Raw genomic sequence first — 15,552 nt, forward strand, 5'->3', positions numbered from 1 at the left:
TAAGAGTGTTTGTATTACTTAAGAGTGTTTGCATTACTTAAGAGTTTGGATTACTTAGGAGTGTTTGGATTACTTAAGAGTGTTTGGAATACATAAGAGTGTGTTTGGATTACTTAAGAGTGTTTGAGATACTTAAGAGTGTTTGGGTTACTTAAGAGTGTTTGGATTACTTAAGAGTGTGTTTGAATTACTTAAGAGTGTTTGGATTACTTAAGAGTGTTTGGGTTACTTAAGAGTGTTTGGATTACTTAAGAGTTTGTTACATTACTTGTGTTTGAATTACTTAAGAGTGTTTGGATTACTTAAGAGTGTTTAGATACTTAAGAGTGTGTTTGATTACTTAAGAGTGTTTGTTACTTAATAAGAGTGTTTGGGTTACTTAAGAGTGTGTTTGAATTACTTAAGTGTGTTTGGGTTACTTAAGAGTTGGGATTACTTAAGAGTGTTTGGGTTACTTAAGAGTGTTTGGGTTACTTAAGAGTGTTTGGATTACTTAAGAGTGTTTGGGTTACTTAAGAGTGTTTGGATTACTTAAAGAGTGTTTGGGTTACTTAAGAGTGTTTGGATTACTTAAGTGTGTTTGGGTTACTTAAGAGTGTGTTTGAATTACTTAAGAGTGTTTACATTACTTAAGAGTGTTTGCATTACTTAAGAGTGTTTGGATTACTTAAGAGTGTTTGCATTACTTAAGAGTGTTTGGATTACTTAAGAGTGTGTTTGGATTACTTAAGATTGTCTGAAAATACACATGATTTGGATCGCTTGGGCTGCCTTTGGGAGAATCGATTTACCTGTACAGTGCGAGCGCCTGTGTGTGTGTGTTTGTTTGTTTCTTTGTTTGTTTGTCATTCGTGTTAAATCTTTTATTAATGGTTCGACTTTTACTGAAGAACATTATAATCTATTGATCTTTCTGTTTATATATATCGTAAATGAAGAAGTTTGTGAGGATATGAAGGTGGAAGGATTATACCGTGTGTGTATACAAGATGTACTTTGTTGATATTGTAACAAATAAACAACAACAACAATGAAAACACTGATTGACCATGACAAAAACAACAACACCTACACCACCACCAACACCACCACCAACAACAACAATAACAAAAACAGATTGAAGATGGCAAAAAACATAAAAACAAAATAAAAACATATATTTAAGATGTCAAGAAGGTGTATAAAGAAAATAAGAGAGTTTCCCCTCCTCCCCCCTCCCTCCACCAGTGCGTAATGCGGGTTTTCAGTTTTAGGCCTACGAGCGCTGGTTTAATTAGGTGTGTAACTAGGCCCATTATCAAGGCCCACCCAGGGATTTTCCCACAAGAAGGAAAAACAAAAGAGGAGGAGCTTCATTTTATTACAAGAAATTCTTAATTAGTAACGGGAATAATTATAACAATTGATGTCATAAATTAATACACATATGGGCCCTTAAACCCTCCCCCCTTTGCAGCCCCTTCCACCCCCACATCCCCTCTCCCTCCCCCGGGACCCACTTTCTCCCCCCCTCCTTCCCCCTACATTTCTTCCTAAACTAAAATATATTTGTTTGTTTTATTTCACTTATTGATAAACAAGACTTAAATCAGCTGAGTTAGAGCCTCCCTGCTAATGTAAATATAATAGTTCTCGTAATACATTATTCTGTTGTCATTGGCTGGGAAAATGTCAAGAATCTATTGGCCTGATTCTTTGGAATTGTATAACCTCTTGCCCCCCATGTTTCATCCCTTGCCCCTATACCCACCACCTGTCACCTCCATGGTCTTCTCTTGCCCCCATGCCCATAAGCTGTTGCGTAGTGTCACATCTTTTGCCTCATATTGGTTCCCTTGCTGTATAATCACTATCTGTCTCCCATTGCCCCCACTCACTGTCTCCCCATGCCCTGTCTCTTGCCCCACAACCACTAACTGTCTCTACTTGCCCGTCTCGTGTCCCACAACCACTAACTGTCTCTACTTGTCCGTCTCTTCTCCCATGTCGCGTGTAATAAACTCCGTCACCTTCTCTCCTTCCCACACCCACAGGAAATGATGCATAAAACGTCCCGCAGGTGTATAAACTGTGGTTGGAGTCCTACAGGTTGTGAAGGACCCCCTACCAGGAGTGTGGGAAGCTTGCCAGGGTGTTTGGGGAGTCTTAAAGGAGTCTAGGGGGGCGGGGCTCGAGTCAGGACCGTGGGAGCCACACACACTCAGGGGGATCTAACACCTTAATTACGAGAACCGAAAAGAAAAAAAAAAAGGTTGTGGAAAAAATTGAAGAGTATCGATAGCCTAATTTAGGAAGATGTTTAAGGTATTGGACACGCACACACATACACACACACACACACACACACACACACACACACACACACACACACACACACACACATATTAATGACAGTTTAGTACTATAGCAAATTTGTTGTCGACGATGAAGACTCGGCGGAAGACAATTAGTCTCGGTAATTAAAAAAAAAATAAGGTGAACACAAGATTGAATCACCTGCAACACAAGTTCTTTAATTTCGTGTTATAAAATAAAAAGATGTTAATTTTTGAACTTATAATATATCAGGGCGTAGATATTCTTACCTTGAAACGTCTATGTCCATATTATGTGTACAGGAAACGGTGGTGTTTTGTGTTGTGGTCGTAGAGATGACTTATGTCCCCCAGCAAAGGGCAGTTAACAATATACACACAAGTTTATGGACCTGACACCAAACACCCATCTACTGTATAAGGCTTCGTGTGTACCCATCCAAGGGGGAGGTTAGTGTCGCTGGTCGTGTGACATATACAGGAAATATTGTACCTAATGATACACATATATAAATATCTTGTCTTATGTCGCCTTATAGAGAGTTGATTAATGATAAGGCGGGGAAATAACCTGCCTGCCTTTCTCGGGCTGAAATTTGTGCGGTGTCAAGACGCTTTGTGTGATGTACTGGTATTAGAAGGGAAGAAAAAAGAGAAAATCATATTGAGGATTTTGGAGTTAATGTTTTGTGATTCATTCAGTTGTGTGGTGTACTTTGACGTTTTATACAAGAATTAAGAAATAGTGTCATAGATTTTGAGGTAAAAGTTCTGTGATTTATCCAGTGGTGTTGTGTGTTTTGATATATATGGTAGAAAAAAATAATAATGTTGAGGGTTTTAATGTAAATATCCTGTGTAAATTATTCATGTGACGTGTTTAATCGTTAGGTAAGAATGATTGACATAAAAAAAGCTGGAAGATATTTTTAAGGTGTGTTAGTTGTCATGTACGAGTTTATTATTATTATTATTATTATTATTATTATTATTATTATTATTATTGTTATTATTATTCTTTCTTTTAATAGGACATTGTTTACCTTGGAACATTTATATAACTATAGTTTCATATGACGTGTAGAGTAACGACCTGGAACATGACAGAATAGGACTTGGGGCGTGCAGAGAGAATACACACGACTTGCTATAGATAAACGGTGCAGGAGTTTACACGTTTACAAGACGTTGTATAACCTGGGAAGTAATTGAGAGAGTTAATGGAGACGATATATTACGTGTCTTGGCAAGGGTTGAGAGATCGACTGTGACTTGGGTCGTTAGTTTTATGTGAGGAAGTGCATGGTGCCTGTTGAACTACAAGTGTGTGGATAGTGTACAAAGATGGCCGGGTGAGGAGGGTACAGCTACAGGGGCCAGTGTAGGGGGCGTGTAGTTATGAGTTGCTCAAGAACCACGCACGGATAATGCACAGGGTCGTGTGGTAGACTTGTGTATAAGGGCCGTACAGTAGACGTGTGGCGTGTTTTGAGCAATTGTGAAGAGGGTCGTGCGTAGACGTAAAAGGTTATCATAAGCTGGGGACGTTCCGTATACAAGGCGTGTACAGGGAACTACGCAGGGGAAGACATATACAGGGATCGTCGTGTTGGGTCGTGCTCAGGAGGCGTGTGTCGGGGTCCAGAGCTACGGGAGGTGAGGGCGGCGGGTGGAGCAACTGACGGTAAATTCGTTCCATAATCTTCCATACAAGGAAAACCTACAACTTGCACGGGACCAGACGGACGGAGGCGTTCTCAGAAGATCCTGGGCGTAGGTGGGGTCGACTGGTACCAATATTATCATTACCGGCCAGAAATTGCTGATCCATTACCGAGGGTGACCTTAAAATGACCGAGTAGTAAAAACTTGTGTTGGTTATTTTTTTTATAATATGATGAAGGTGAGGGAGGGAAGATGTTTTTATGTCAGTCTTAGTGTTATTACAACTTAATATGAGGTAAGTGTAGGCCTATTTGTATTATGGTAATGGTTCCTTTAAGATCACATCACGACACACACACACACACACACACACACACAGAGGGTATCATCTCCAAACAAACCTACTGTACGTTTCACAATATTGACCATAAAAACAAGTAAAGATTAACGAGAGAAATGGATGTGAAAAGAAAATTAATTATATTCATATAATGAGTCTCGTCCTTCTACCAGTATTCGTAGTGTCTTACAAAAGCTAGACACGAGGTTAATATTTTTGTGGAGGGAGACGAGGTGAGGGGTAGGTGGTGGGGGTGAGCTGTACTGGCCTAGGCTGTGGTGGGGGAGGCGGGGGAGTGAGGGATAACAATTATCTCCTCACGGCGACTCTCTGTTCACCTCCCAATATGACTTTGTAGGAAACTTCATTTAGTTTGTTTTGTATATAGTGATATTAAAATGGTGTTATTATTTTTATTATTAGTTTTATTATTATTATTTATTATTATTATTTTTTTTATTATTATTATTGTAATTTTTTATTATTATTTATTATTATTATTATTATTATTATTATTATTATTGTAATTTATTATTATTATTATTATTAGTTTTATTATTATTATTATTATTATTATTATTATTAATATTGTTAGTTTTATTATTATTATTATTATTATTATTATTATTATTATTATTATTGTATGTTTTTAAGGTCAGTATCAAGTTATGTCGGATAAGAACCATTGCCCCAGTGCAGTGTTCTTACCTTTTATAAAATAATTTTTTTTTTACTCATCTTGTTCTTTCGTTTTCTTTTACACTCGTTCCCATTCTCTTCTTCACCATCTTCCTCATATCTTCTCATCTCCCTCTCCTTCTTTCTTCTTTTCCTTTATCAATCTTCCTCTTCCTCCCCCTCCTCTCCTCTATTCCTACCCTTCCTTATCTTCTTTCCCTCACCCTTCTTCTCCTCTGCCTCTCTGCCTCTGATTCACCTCCCTTCATACCCCCTCCTCCCTCCCCCACCTCCTCCCTCCCTCCCTCCCCCCATCCCCCACGGGGCGGGGTCTGGCACCGTCTACTGCCCATAAGCCACAACATCTTTTGTTTTTCCTTGTTACTTGTATGTGAGTTTAGGGATTGGTCATGCAAGGTTAGGTTAGGTTAGGGTAGGTTAGGGTAGGTTAGGTTAGGTTAGGTTAGGTTAGGGTAGGTTAGGGTAGGGTAGGGTAGGGTAGGGTAGGGTAGGGTAGGTTAGGGTAGGGTTGGGTAGGTTAGGTTAGGGTAGGGTAGGTTAGGTTGGTTGCGCAAACGTTTGGTTTTATGATACTAAACATTTAGGGAAATATTGATATATTGAGACAAGTATATGAACATTTTTTTCTTTTTTTATGATTAATATACCTGACTGCTACTGTAATAATAGTAATAATAATAATAGTAATAATAAAAATAATCGTAATAATAATAATAATAATAAAAGGTAAAACTGGGGTTAAAAATTCAATAAACATTATCCAGTTGTTCTCCAAGTTGAAGATTTTCTCCGTTTTTATTTGGCCTTAACAGTCTACCACTACTACCACTGCCACCACTACTACTACCGCCACCACCACCACTACTACTACTACTACTACCATCATCACTGTCATCACTCCTACCACCACCGTCACTATCAATACTACCACTACCACCACTATCACCACCACCACTATCACCACCACCTCCATCACCACCATCTCTATCACTACCACTACTATTACTACCATCACCATGACCACCACTACCATCACTACCACTACCATCACTACCACTATCACCACTACCTCCATCACTACCACCACCACCCTAATACCAGCGATACCAACTTACGGACGGAAGGGGAGGTAACAGCGTTTATCTCAGACCAACACAACTGACAGATGGCCTCGTGTGGAGGTCGTGTGTCGGCCTCATCCTCCCCCTACCTCCTTTTATTACTACCTCATCATTGTTGGACTGCGAGGGTGATAAGGAAGTGGGTGTAAGGGACAGTGTGTGTGAGGGGTAGTAGTAGTATAAGGGTCAGGGTGTCAGTGTGTAGGAGGCCACAGTATGAGGGTTAGGTTAGGTTAAGTGATGGGTAGTAACACGTGGCTGGTGGTGGGGCGAGCCTGTTTCCCTGCTCTCCACGGACCATCACCCTAAGAGGCTGCAGCACGTGGCGGCCGGCTGTCTGCTAGGCTAGGGTGCTGGGGACGACGAGCGTGTGGCTGTGGGAGGGTTATTAAGTATTGTAGCTGATGTACTGCAAGGAACTGACAGAAATTCGTGACGGGAATGTAATGTGACATGAATGACAGGGAAGATTTCATATTAGAGATTGATAAAGAGATGCATAGGAATTTAATAACGTGTTCAAGGGAAATTGTAGTGGAATTCATATACTCGAGAATACTTTGTGTGTGTGTGTGTGTGTGTGTGTCCCTTTAATGGGCGTTTAATATCCTTATCTTTTTCTTAACACCATTTTCGTTTAACCTTTTCATTTGGTTACTATTTTTTTTCTTTAGTGTTACAAGATGACAAAAAACCTTAAACCAAACAAGATCCCAATATGAAACACACACACACACACACACACACACACACACACACACACACACACACACACACACACACACACACACACATATTTTACATGTTCTTGTCTTTATATTGTATCTCACTATTGCGTGTTGTTAAGGAGATTGAAACGAGAGACAGTCAGATGTGTGTGTGTGTGTGTGTGTGTGTGTGTGTGTGTGTGTGTGTGTGTGTGTGTGTGACCCAAGATGGTTTATCCTACTCGTGTCAAAATGGACGTCGACCAAATCACAAACTAATGTTATTGGTCATTAATTTTGCTCGAGGGTACTTTGAAGGGACACACGTATACGATAAATTTAAATAATAAACATTTTTCTTTGTATGGTAAATAATAATGTTTTTATATTAACAAATTTTACTTTTTCTTTTTTCGTTTATTGTCAATTTCAAGAATATCAGGGTATATATTTTTTCCCCATGTTAGTGTTATATCCTAATGCTTACTGGTGATGGTACAACTTGCCTAAAATTAATGCTAAGTTTCATGAGTAAATATCGCTAAAAGAGTTTATAATCTTCCCCCTTTTTCATAACCTACCCAACCCCTCACTCTTACCTGATAACTTTAAATGTCAACCTGGCAAAAAGTGGTGAAACATGTCTATGCGATGGTGGTTAATGATCGGCCTCTGACCTGACGCTCACCTGGGACTGGAATTTAAATTACCTTACCAAGACGTGGAGGTAGGATGAGCAGGGAACGTTGGGGTAGGGGGGGGGGGTAAGGGCCAGACTACAGACCTGTTTTTGTGCAATATTTTCTATTTCCAACATTAAGAGATAATTAAGCAGTCTTTCCTGTACGGGTATTATGTTTGTGTAGGCAAGAGAGCATCGTATGAAAGATTAGTGCTGGGTGAAAATCTAATTCGTGAGAGGATAGATAATAATTTTGGCTTCGTTGTCCTAATGTTCGTTTAGTTTTTCTCTCTCTCTTCGTTAACTACATACATCACATTTCGTACTTCTTCGTTGTGGTGTTTAGTGTTTAATTACTTTACGTTGAGTTGATAGTTTGGTGTTCATGATTTTATATATTTCGTTTATTCTTAATCCTTGTGTGTGTTTGTGTTCTGATGCCTCGATCACGTCGGCTTTATTTACTGTTTCTTGATACAGCTTCTCCTTGGGTAGAAAACATAGGTATTCAAATATTTTCACGTTGATATCTATTCCAACTTTGGTGAGGTAAATTTAGAATCTTTTTATTGGTTTATGTATCTGTTTTAAGTTTTGTTTGGTGTTTTTGTAGTCACTAAGGAGGAACGTCATATCCTCGTGTGTGTGTGTGTGTGTGTGTGTAAGTTATACCGTAAAAACGATACTGTAGGGGTTAGGTTAGGTTAGGTTAGGTAGATAATGTGTAGGTGAGAGAAGTAGTTTAGTCCGTAGAGATGTTTTAAGAAAGAGGAGACAGTACACACCATGGAGGATGATAAAGAGAGGGAGAGTGAGAGACGGTGGGAGAGGCACGCGTGTATGATGATGGATCAGGTGTTCTGGAGGTAATGTGGACTAGGGATGGGCTATAGGCCTATAGTACATGGCCAGCTGATGATCCCTCTGTGTTTTGACGGCCACCAACTGAGCCCCAGTATGACGTCTAATGAACAATATTACTTCGCCATACTTCCCATGTTGGGCTGAGATCACTCCACACTACGTTAGGACCTGAGATTTACCTATGTAGAACTGTAAATATGGAGTTCCTGTTAAGGGAAGAGGAGAGGAGGGGAAAGGGAGAGAAAGGTGGTAGGGGGAAGGAAGGGTAGTGTGAGAAGGATAGGTAAAGGCAAGGGGATGTGTGGTGTCTTTTCTTAATTGGTGAAATAAGATAATGAGTTTTCCATTGGTTATTGATTGTGGGAAGATGATGGTGCATTTATTTTTAGTGCCGGAGTGATTATTACTTGTCACACGAGGTATAGGAAGAAGAAGAATCGCTTGATGCACTGTCTTGATAATTAAGTAGTTATGATGGAAGTATCCAACCTACACGTGTTATAGCCACACACACACACACACACAGTAGAAATAAAATAATCTACATGTGCAAAATTTGTGTTAAACTTGACGCTGCTTTTTCCTCTCTTTACCAACTCACAAAAACACCAAACTTTTCGTATATAATCATATTCTCTCAACTTTTGTCTGGAACCTCTAGAGTGAAGTCTTTGAGCCTCTCCTTAATGAACACATCCATAGTCTCACATACTGCAGTAGCTTCAGGAGAGACACATCACCAACACCCAGTACACGAAGAAGGAATAGGTCATCGTATATACAGTATGTCAAACGTGGAGGAGTCTGTGGCTTAACACTGTGTTGGGCCAAAGATCTGCAGTTGGTGTGCCCCTGAGGCGTGATGGAGGCCCGTGAGTAGTTGTTATCAGTATCAATTAATCAGAGACCCAGTGGTGTTGTGATGGCACCATGGAGAGGCTCGCTATGGTGCCATTAACGGGGATTGAGCCGAGTCATGGCCTGGCTGGTGGTGTAATGGAGAGGAGAGAATTAGCATTGTCTTACGATCTTAACACCAGTGAGAGGGAGTGGGGTGAAGGTACCTGGGGTGGCGCTCACCTGTCTGTATTACACACACACACACACACACACAAACACACACACACACACACACATGCAGTCTACAGTAATTCAATGATCTTATAACGCATGGCGGCCTGGAGACGTTAATAGTGTGTTTACGTATACAAACACTATTGAGTCGCTCTTACTCGGGCAAATACGTGCGCACAAAGACTTTATAACGTATATACAGTTGATGATGATGGAGATGAGACAAACGTTGCCACAATACATAGTTCCCTCTCCTTCCCTCAGCTCACGGTAGGCTTTCAATACGTATCAGGAATTGTATTTCATCTGGCCGGACGAAACCACACCCAATTACACTTGGGTGTGGTGGGTCATGTGTGGTAAAGTTCCTTACCCATGACGGCACCATCCTGACTGGGGTTCGAACTCACGACTTTGGAATCCAACGCCGGTACTCTGACCTCTTGGCCAGTCCGTCCTGATTTGTGGCGGAGTGTTAATCCGTGTAACCACAAATTCAGGTTCCCAACACCTTTATAAAGCTGTGCCAACACTTGTATAGAAGAGTCTCATGATCTCATCCTCAAGACAACTAGTTTCTTGGACTAGTTAACATCCTTATCTCAGAATATCTTTAAAAATAACCTAAATTTGAGTTTTATAATGATTTCATATTATCCTCTGTGACTTATCTATAAAGCTAAACTATACTTGTTGTCCGCCTTTGATGACAGGTGATGGTCGACCTTGAGAGTCACCCTTATACTTGTTGTCCGCCTTTGATGACAGGTGATGGTCGACCTTGAGAGTCACCCTTATACTTGTTGTCCGCCTTTGATGACAGGTGATGGTCGACCTTGAGAGTCACCCTTATACTTGTTGTCCGCCTTTGATGACAGGTGATGGTCGACCTTGAGAGTCACCCTTATACTTGTTGTCCGCCTTTGATGACAGGTGATGGTCGACCTTGAGAGTCACCCTTATACTTGTTGTCCGCCTTTGATGACAGGTGATGGTCGACCTTGAGAGTCACCCTTATACTTGTTGTCCGCCTTTGATGACAGGTGATGGTCGACCTTGAGTGTCACCTTGTCCACCTTGAGTTTTGTATGTACTGGACTTTAATAAAATTGATGATATTGTTGTTGGAAATGAAGAATAATGTGAAGTAATGCTCGATGCAAGTAAAAAAAAAACAATAATTGACGGAAGAATTACTTAAGAAACGCAGGGAAGAATAATATTGTATAAATCTTTTATTAATGTTCAAAATCTCTGTTAATGAAAGATATTGGAATTCTAGCGAGTTAATAACAGAAGTATATAACCTAACCTTACCTAACCTAACCTTACCTTACCTTACCTTACCTTACCTTACCTTACCTTACCTTACCTTACCTTACCTTACCTTACCCTACCCTACCCACCGTTGTATCGAGGGTGTGTTAGATGCAAAACCCACATCTCACGGACTATACTGTATATAGAGAAGTCCGTTATATGGAGGTTTCAATGTAATTCTTTTGATAATAAATTGTTGATGTTTAGGGTAATACTCAGGTGAATACGCGCTTAAAGACCTTAGTTGTTGAGTCGCAGTGCTGTAAAACATTTAAACATCAACATTTGCAGCAGTAAACACTAGAGTGATGTTTCTTCTTCACTAACTTAGAATACGTGATTTGGAAGACGATAGTTGTTGAAGCACACTAATTCATTATGGCATAAACATTAGCAGCAAGGAATGAAAGCTTCTTCCCCGTGACCAGTGATACATTAAACATCGGCCGGTGTTGGGGTATTGGCGCCGGCCAGACTGACGGAAACCCGGGGCAAGATAATGCGCCCTCGCATACTGCCCAGCCCACAGGATGTACCCCACCACGCCCCGCACTGCCCCGTCCCGCACTAACCTTCCCTGACTCCCACACTGCCTCATCCCTTACTCCGCATTGACCCGTCCCACGCCCCACACTGCCCCGTCCCGCACTAACCTTCCCTGACTCCCACACTGCCTCATCCCTTACTCCGCATTGACCCGTCCCACGCCCCACACTGCCCCGTCCCGCACTAACCTTCCCTGACTCCCACACTGCCTCATCCCTTACTCCGCATTGACCCGTCCCACGCCCCACACTGCCCCGTCCCGCACTAACCTTCCCTGACTCCCACACTGCCTCATCCCTAACGCCTACACCAGCTTCCTTGGCGCCCACAACTTGCACCTCCACCTGCTAACCCTGATACCCTGCTCTGCCCCCCCCAATCCTCTCACCCACCCCAGGCGTTTCTTACTCCCACAGAGCGTGAGGATGGTGGTGACGGCCAGGGTAGCTGAAGACAGTGTTGCCGGAGTGAGGGTTTAAAGCCTTGTGCCTGTTGTTGATGATAGTGTAACCGCGACGTAGAGGAAGGAAGTGATGGTGACTTATGGTGATGTGAGAAGTAATAGTGACTTATGGTGGAGTGATAAGTGATAGTGACTTATGGTGGAGTGATAAGTAATAGTGACTTATGGTGGAGTGATAAGTGATAGTGACTTATGGTGGAGTGATAAGTGATAGTGACTTAAGGAAAGGGAATTATTTAGGGAAGGAAGAGACTTGGGTGAGAAGAGGGAGGTAAAAATGGAAGATAAAGAGGGCAGGAGGAAGGGAGGTAGGTAGGGTGGAGGTAGGAAAGGGTGTGGGAGGGACCGGTGAGACGTTGAGGAAGGCGCCGCCCCATCAAGGGAGAGTTGCGGGTGTGCTGAGGGAGGAAGGGAGAGGGAAGGGTAGGGGGAGGGGGATTTCTCGTGTTAATGACCGGGTATATCTCGCCAGGTAAGACGCTTGGGGTAAATGTCTCACGAAATTCAGTGCTTGTATTTCAACTGTCTCGTGAAATTCAGTGCTTGTACTTAACTGTCATGAAATTCAGTGCTTGTATTTTAACTGTCTCGTGAAATTCAGTGCTTGTACTTAACTTTCTCGTGAAATTCAGTGCTTGTACTTAAGTGTCTCACGAAATTCAGTGCTTGTATTTTAACTGTCTCGTGAAATTCAGTGCTTGTACTTAACTGTCATGAAATTCAGTGCTTGTATTTTAACTCTCGCGAAATTCAGTGCTTGTACCTAAAAATGTCCCACGGGTTAAGGTGCTCACATTAACCTCCATAATCTTTAATGCTTAATGGCCACTAGTAGGTGATAAGTGTTTGTGGTCAGGGTTAGACTATAACTAAACACGATGGTATTGGTCGTAGTATCTCAGGATGTGGGTCGCCAGGGGTCTGTGGCTGTGTGGGAATAAGATATAGAGCTGAAGAGTCCGTTTTATCCAATGGTTTATAAAACTACATTGTACCTGTGCCCTGCTTCACTGTTCCTTGTCCAGTCTCAGTGTTCCTTTTCCAGTCTCAGTGTTCCTTGTCCAGCCTCAGTATTCCGTGTCCAATCTCAGTGTTCCTTGACCAGCCTCACTGTTCCTCGTCCAGACTCACTGTTCCTCATCCAGACTCACTGTTCCTCATCCAGACTCACTGTTCCTCGTCCAGCCTCACTGTTCCTCGTCCAGACTCACTGTTCCTCGTCCAGCCTCACTGTTCCTCGTCCAGACTCACTGTTCCTCGTCCAGACTCACTGTTCCTCATCCAGCCTCACTGTTCCTCGTCCAGCCTCACTGTTCCTCATCCAGCCTCACTGTTCCTCATCCAGCCTTACTGTACCTCGTCCAGCCTTACTGTTCCTCGTCCAGCCTCCTTCACCCCTTCCGTCAGATGTAATGCTGCACTCTTTTTTTTTTACGAAACATCTTGAATAAGGATCTAAGGAGAGCGTAGGTCAGGATGCCGTCAGCTCTTGTATAATTTCCTGGTGTGGTTTCCGCCCACGTGCATCAACGCCCATGTCTGGATCTTCCTGAACCTTAATTGCTCTTGTCTGGTCTTCCTCCGTCAGAATTATTATTATTTTTGTGTGTGTGTGAGTGTCCGTCTGTCTGTCTATACGCCCTTTCATAATATATCCATTTTGTTCAGTAAGTTGAGAAAAGATATCCAATTTGGTATGCAGAACCGGGTCATGAATATGTATTCTTGAGTCCGGATAATCATCGTTTCTCACATTATTAATCTGAGTTATGGTTCATCTTTGACTTTTGAAATATTGGTGTGAGCAAATATCACCTTTAGTGTCAGTGTAGTGTTTATAGGGCACTTTGTTCTTGTGTTTGGTGTTAATATAGTATAGTTTGTTCTTGTGTTTGGTGTTAATATAGTATAGTTTGTTCTGGTGTTTGGTGTTAATATAATATAGTTTGTTCTTGTGTTTGGTGTTAATATAGTATAGTTTGTTCATGTGTTTGGTGTTAATATAGTATAGTTTGTTCTTGTGTTTGGTGTTAATATAGTATAGTTTGTTCTTGTGTTTGGTGTTAATATAGTATAGTTTGTTCTTGTGTTTGGTGTTAATATAGTATAGTTTGTTCTTGTGTTTGGTGTTAATATAGTATAGTTTGTTCTTGTGTTTGGTGTTATATAGTATAGTTTGTTCTTGTGTTTGGTGTTAATATAGTATAGTTTGTTCTTGTGTTTGGTGTTAATATAGTATAGTTTGTTCTTGTGTTTGGTGTTAATATAGTATAGTTTGTTCATGTGTTTGGTGTTAATATAGTATAGTTTGTTCTTGTGTTTGGTGTTAATATAATATAGTTTGTTCATGTGTTTGGTGTTAATATAGTATAGTTTGTTCTTGTGTTTGGTGTTAATATAGTATAGTTTGTTCTTGTGTTTGGTGTTAATATAGTATAGTTTGTTCTTGTGTTTGGTGTTAATATTATATATAGTATAGTTTGTTCTTGTGTTTGGTGTTAATATAGTATAGTATCTTGTGTTTGGTGTGTATAGTTTGGTGTTAATATAATATAGTTTGTTCTTGTGTTTGGTGTTAATATAGTATAGTTTGTTCTTGTGTTTGGTGTTAATATAGTATAGTTTGTTCTTGTGTTTGGTGTTAATATAGTATAGTTTGTTCTTGTGTTTGGTGTTAATATAGTATAGTTTGTTCTTGTGTTTGGTGTTAATATAGTATAGTTTGTTCATGTGTTTGGTGTTAATATAGTATAGTTTGTTCATGTGTTTGGTGTTAATATAGTATAGTTTGTTCATGTGTTTGGTGTTAATATAGTATAGTTTGTTCTTGTGTTTGGTGTTAATATAGTATAGTTTGTTCTTGTGTTTGGTGTTAATATAGTATAGTTTGTTCATGTGTTATAGTTTGTTCTTGTGTTTGGTGTTAATATAGTATAGTTTGTTCATGTGTTTGGTGTTAATATAGTATAGTTTGTTCATGTGTTTGGTGTTAATATAGTATAGTTTGTTCTTGTGTTTGGTGTTAATATAGTATAGTTTGTTCTTGTGTTTGGTGTTAATATAGTATAGTTTGTTCTTGTGTTTGGTGTTAATATAGTATAGTTTGTTCATGTGTTTGGTGTTAATATAGTATAGTTTGTTCTTGTGTTTGGTGTTATTATAATATAGTTTGTTCATGTGTTTGGTGTTAATATAGTATAGTTTGTTCTTGTGTTTGGTGTTAATATAGTATAGTTTGTTCTTGTGTTTGGTGTTATTATAATATAGTTTGTTCATGTGTTTGGTGTTAATATAGTATAGTTTGTTCTTGTGTTTGGTGTTAATATAGTATAGTCAATTCTTGTGTTTGCGTTAATATAGTATAGTTTGTTCTTGTGTTTGGTGTTAATATAGTATAGCTTGTTCTTGTGTTTGGTGTTAATATAGCATAGTTTGTTCATGTGTTTGGTGTTAATATAGTATAGTTTCAAGTTTTGTGTTTGGTGTTGGCTATTGTATAGTTTGTTCTTGTGTTTGGTGTTAATATAGTATAGTTTGTTCTTGTGTTTGGTGTTAATATAGTATAGTTTGTTCTTGTGTTTGGTGTTAATATAGTATAGCTTGTTCTTGTGTTTGGTGTTAATATAATATAGTTTGTTCTTGTGTTTGGTGTTAATATAGTATAGTTTGTTCTTGTGTTTGGTGTTAATATAGTATAGTTTGTTCTTGTGTTTGGTGTTAATATAGTATAGTTTGTTCTTGTGTTTGGTGTTAATA

This window comes from Homarus americanus, unplaced genomic scaffold, assembly GCF_018991925.1.
Source record: "Homarus americanus isolate GMGI-L3 unplaced genomic scaffold, GMGI_Hamer_2.0 scaffold21353, whole genome shotgun sequence".
NCBI lineage: Eukaryota > Metazoa > Arthropoda > Malacostraca > Decapoda > Nephropidae > Homarus > Homarus americanus.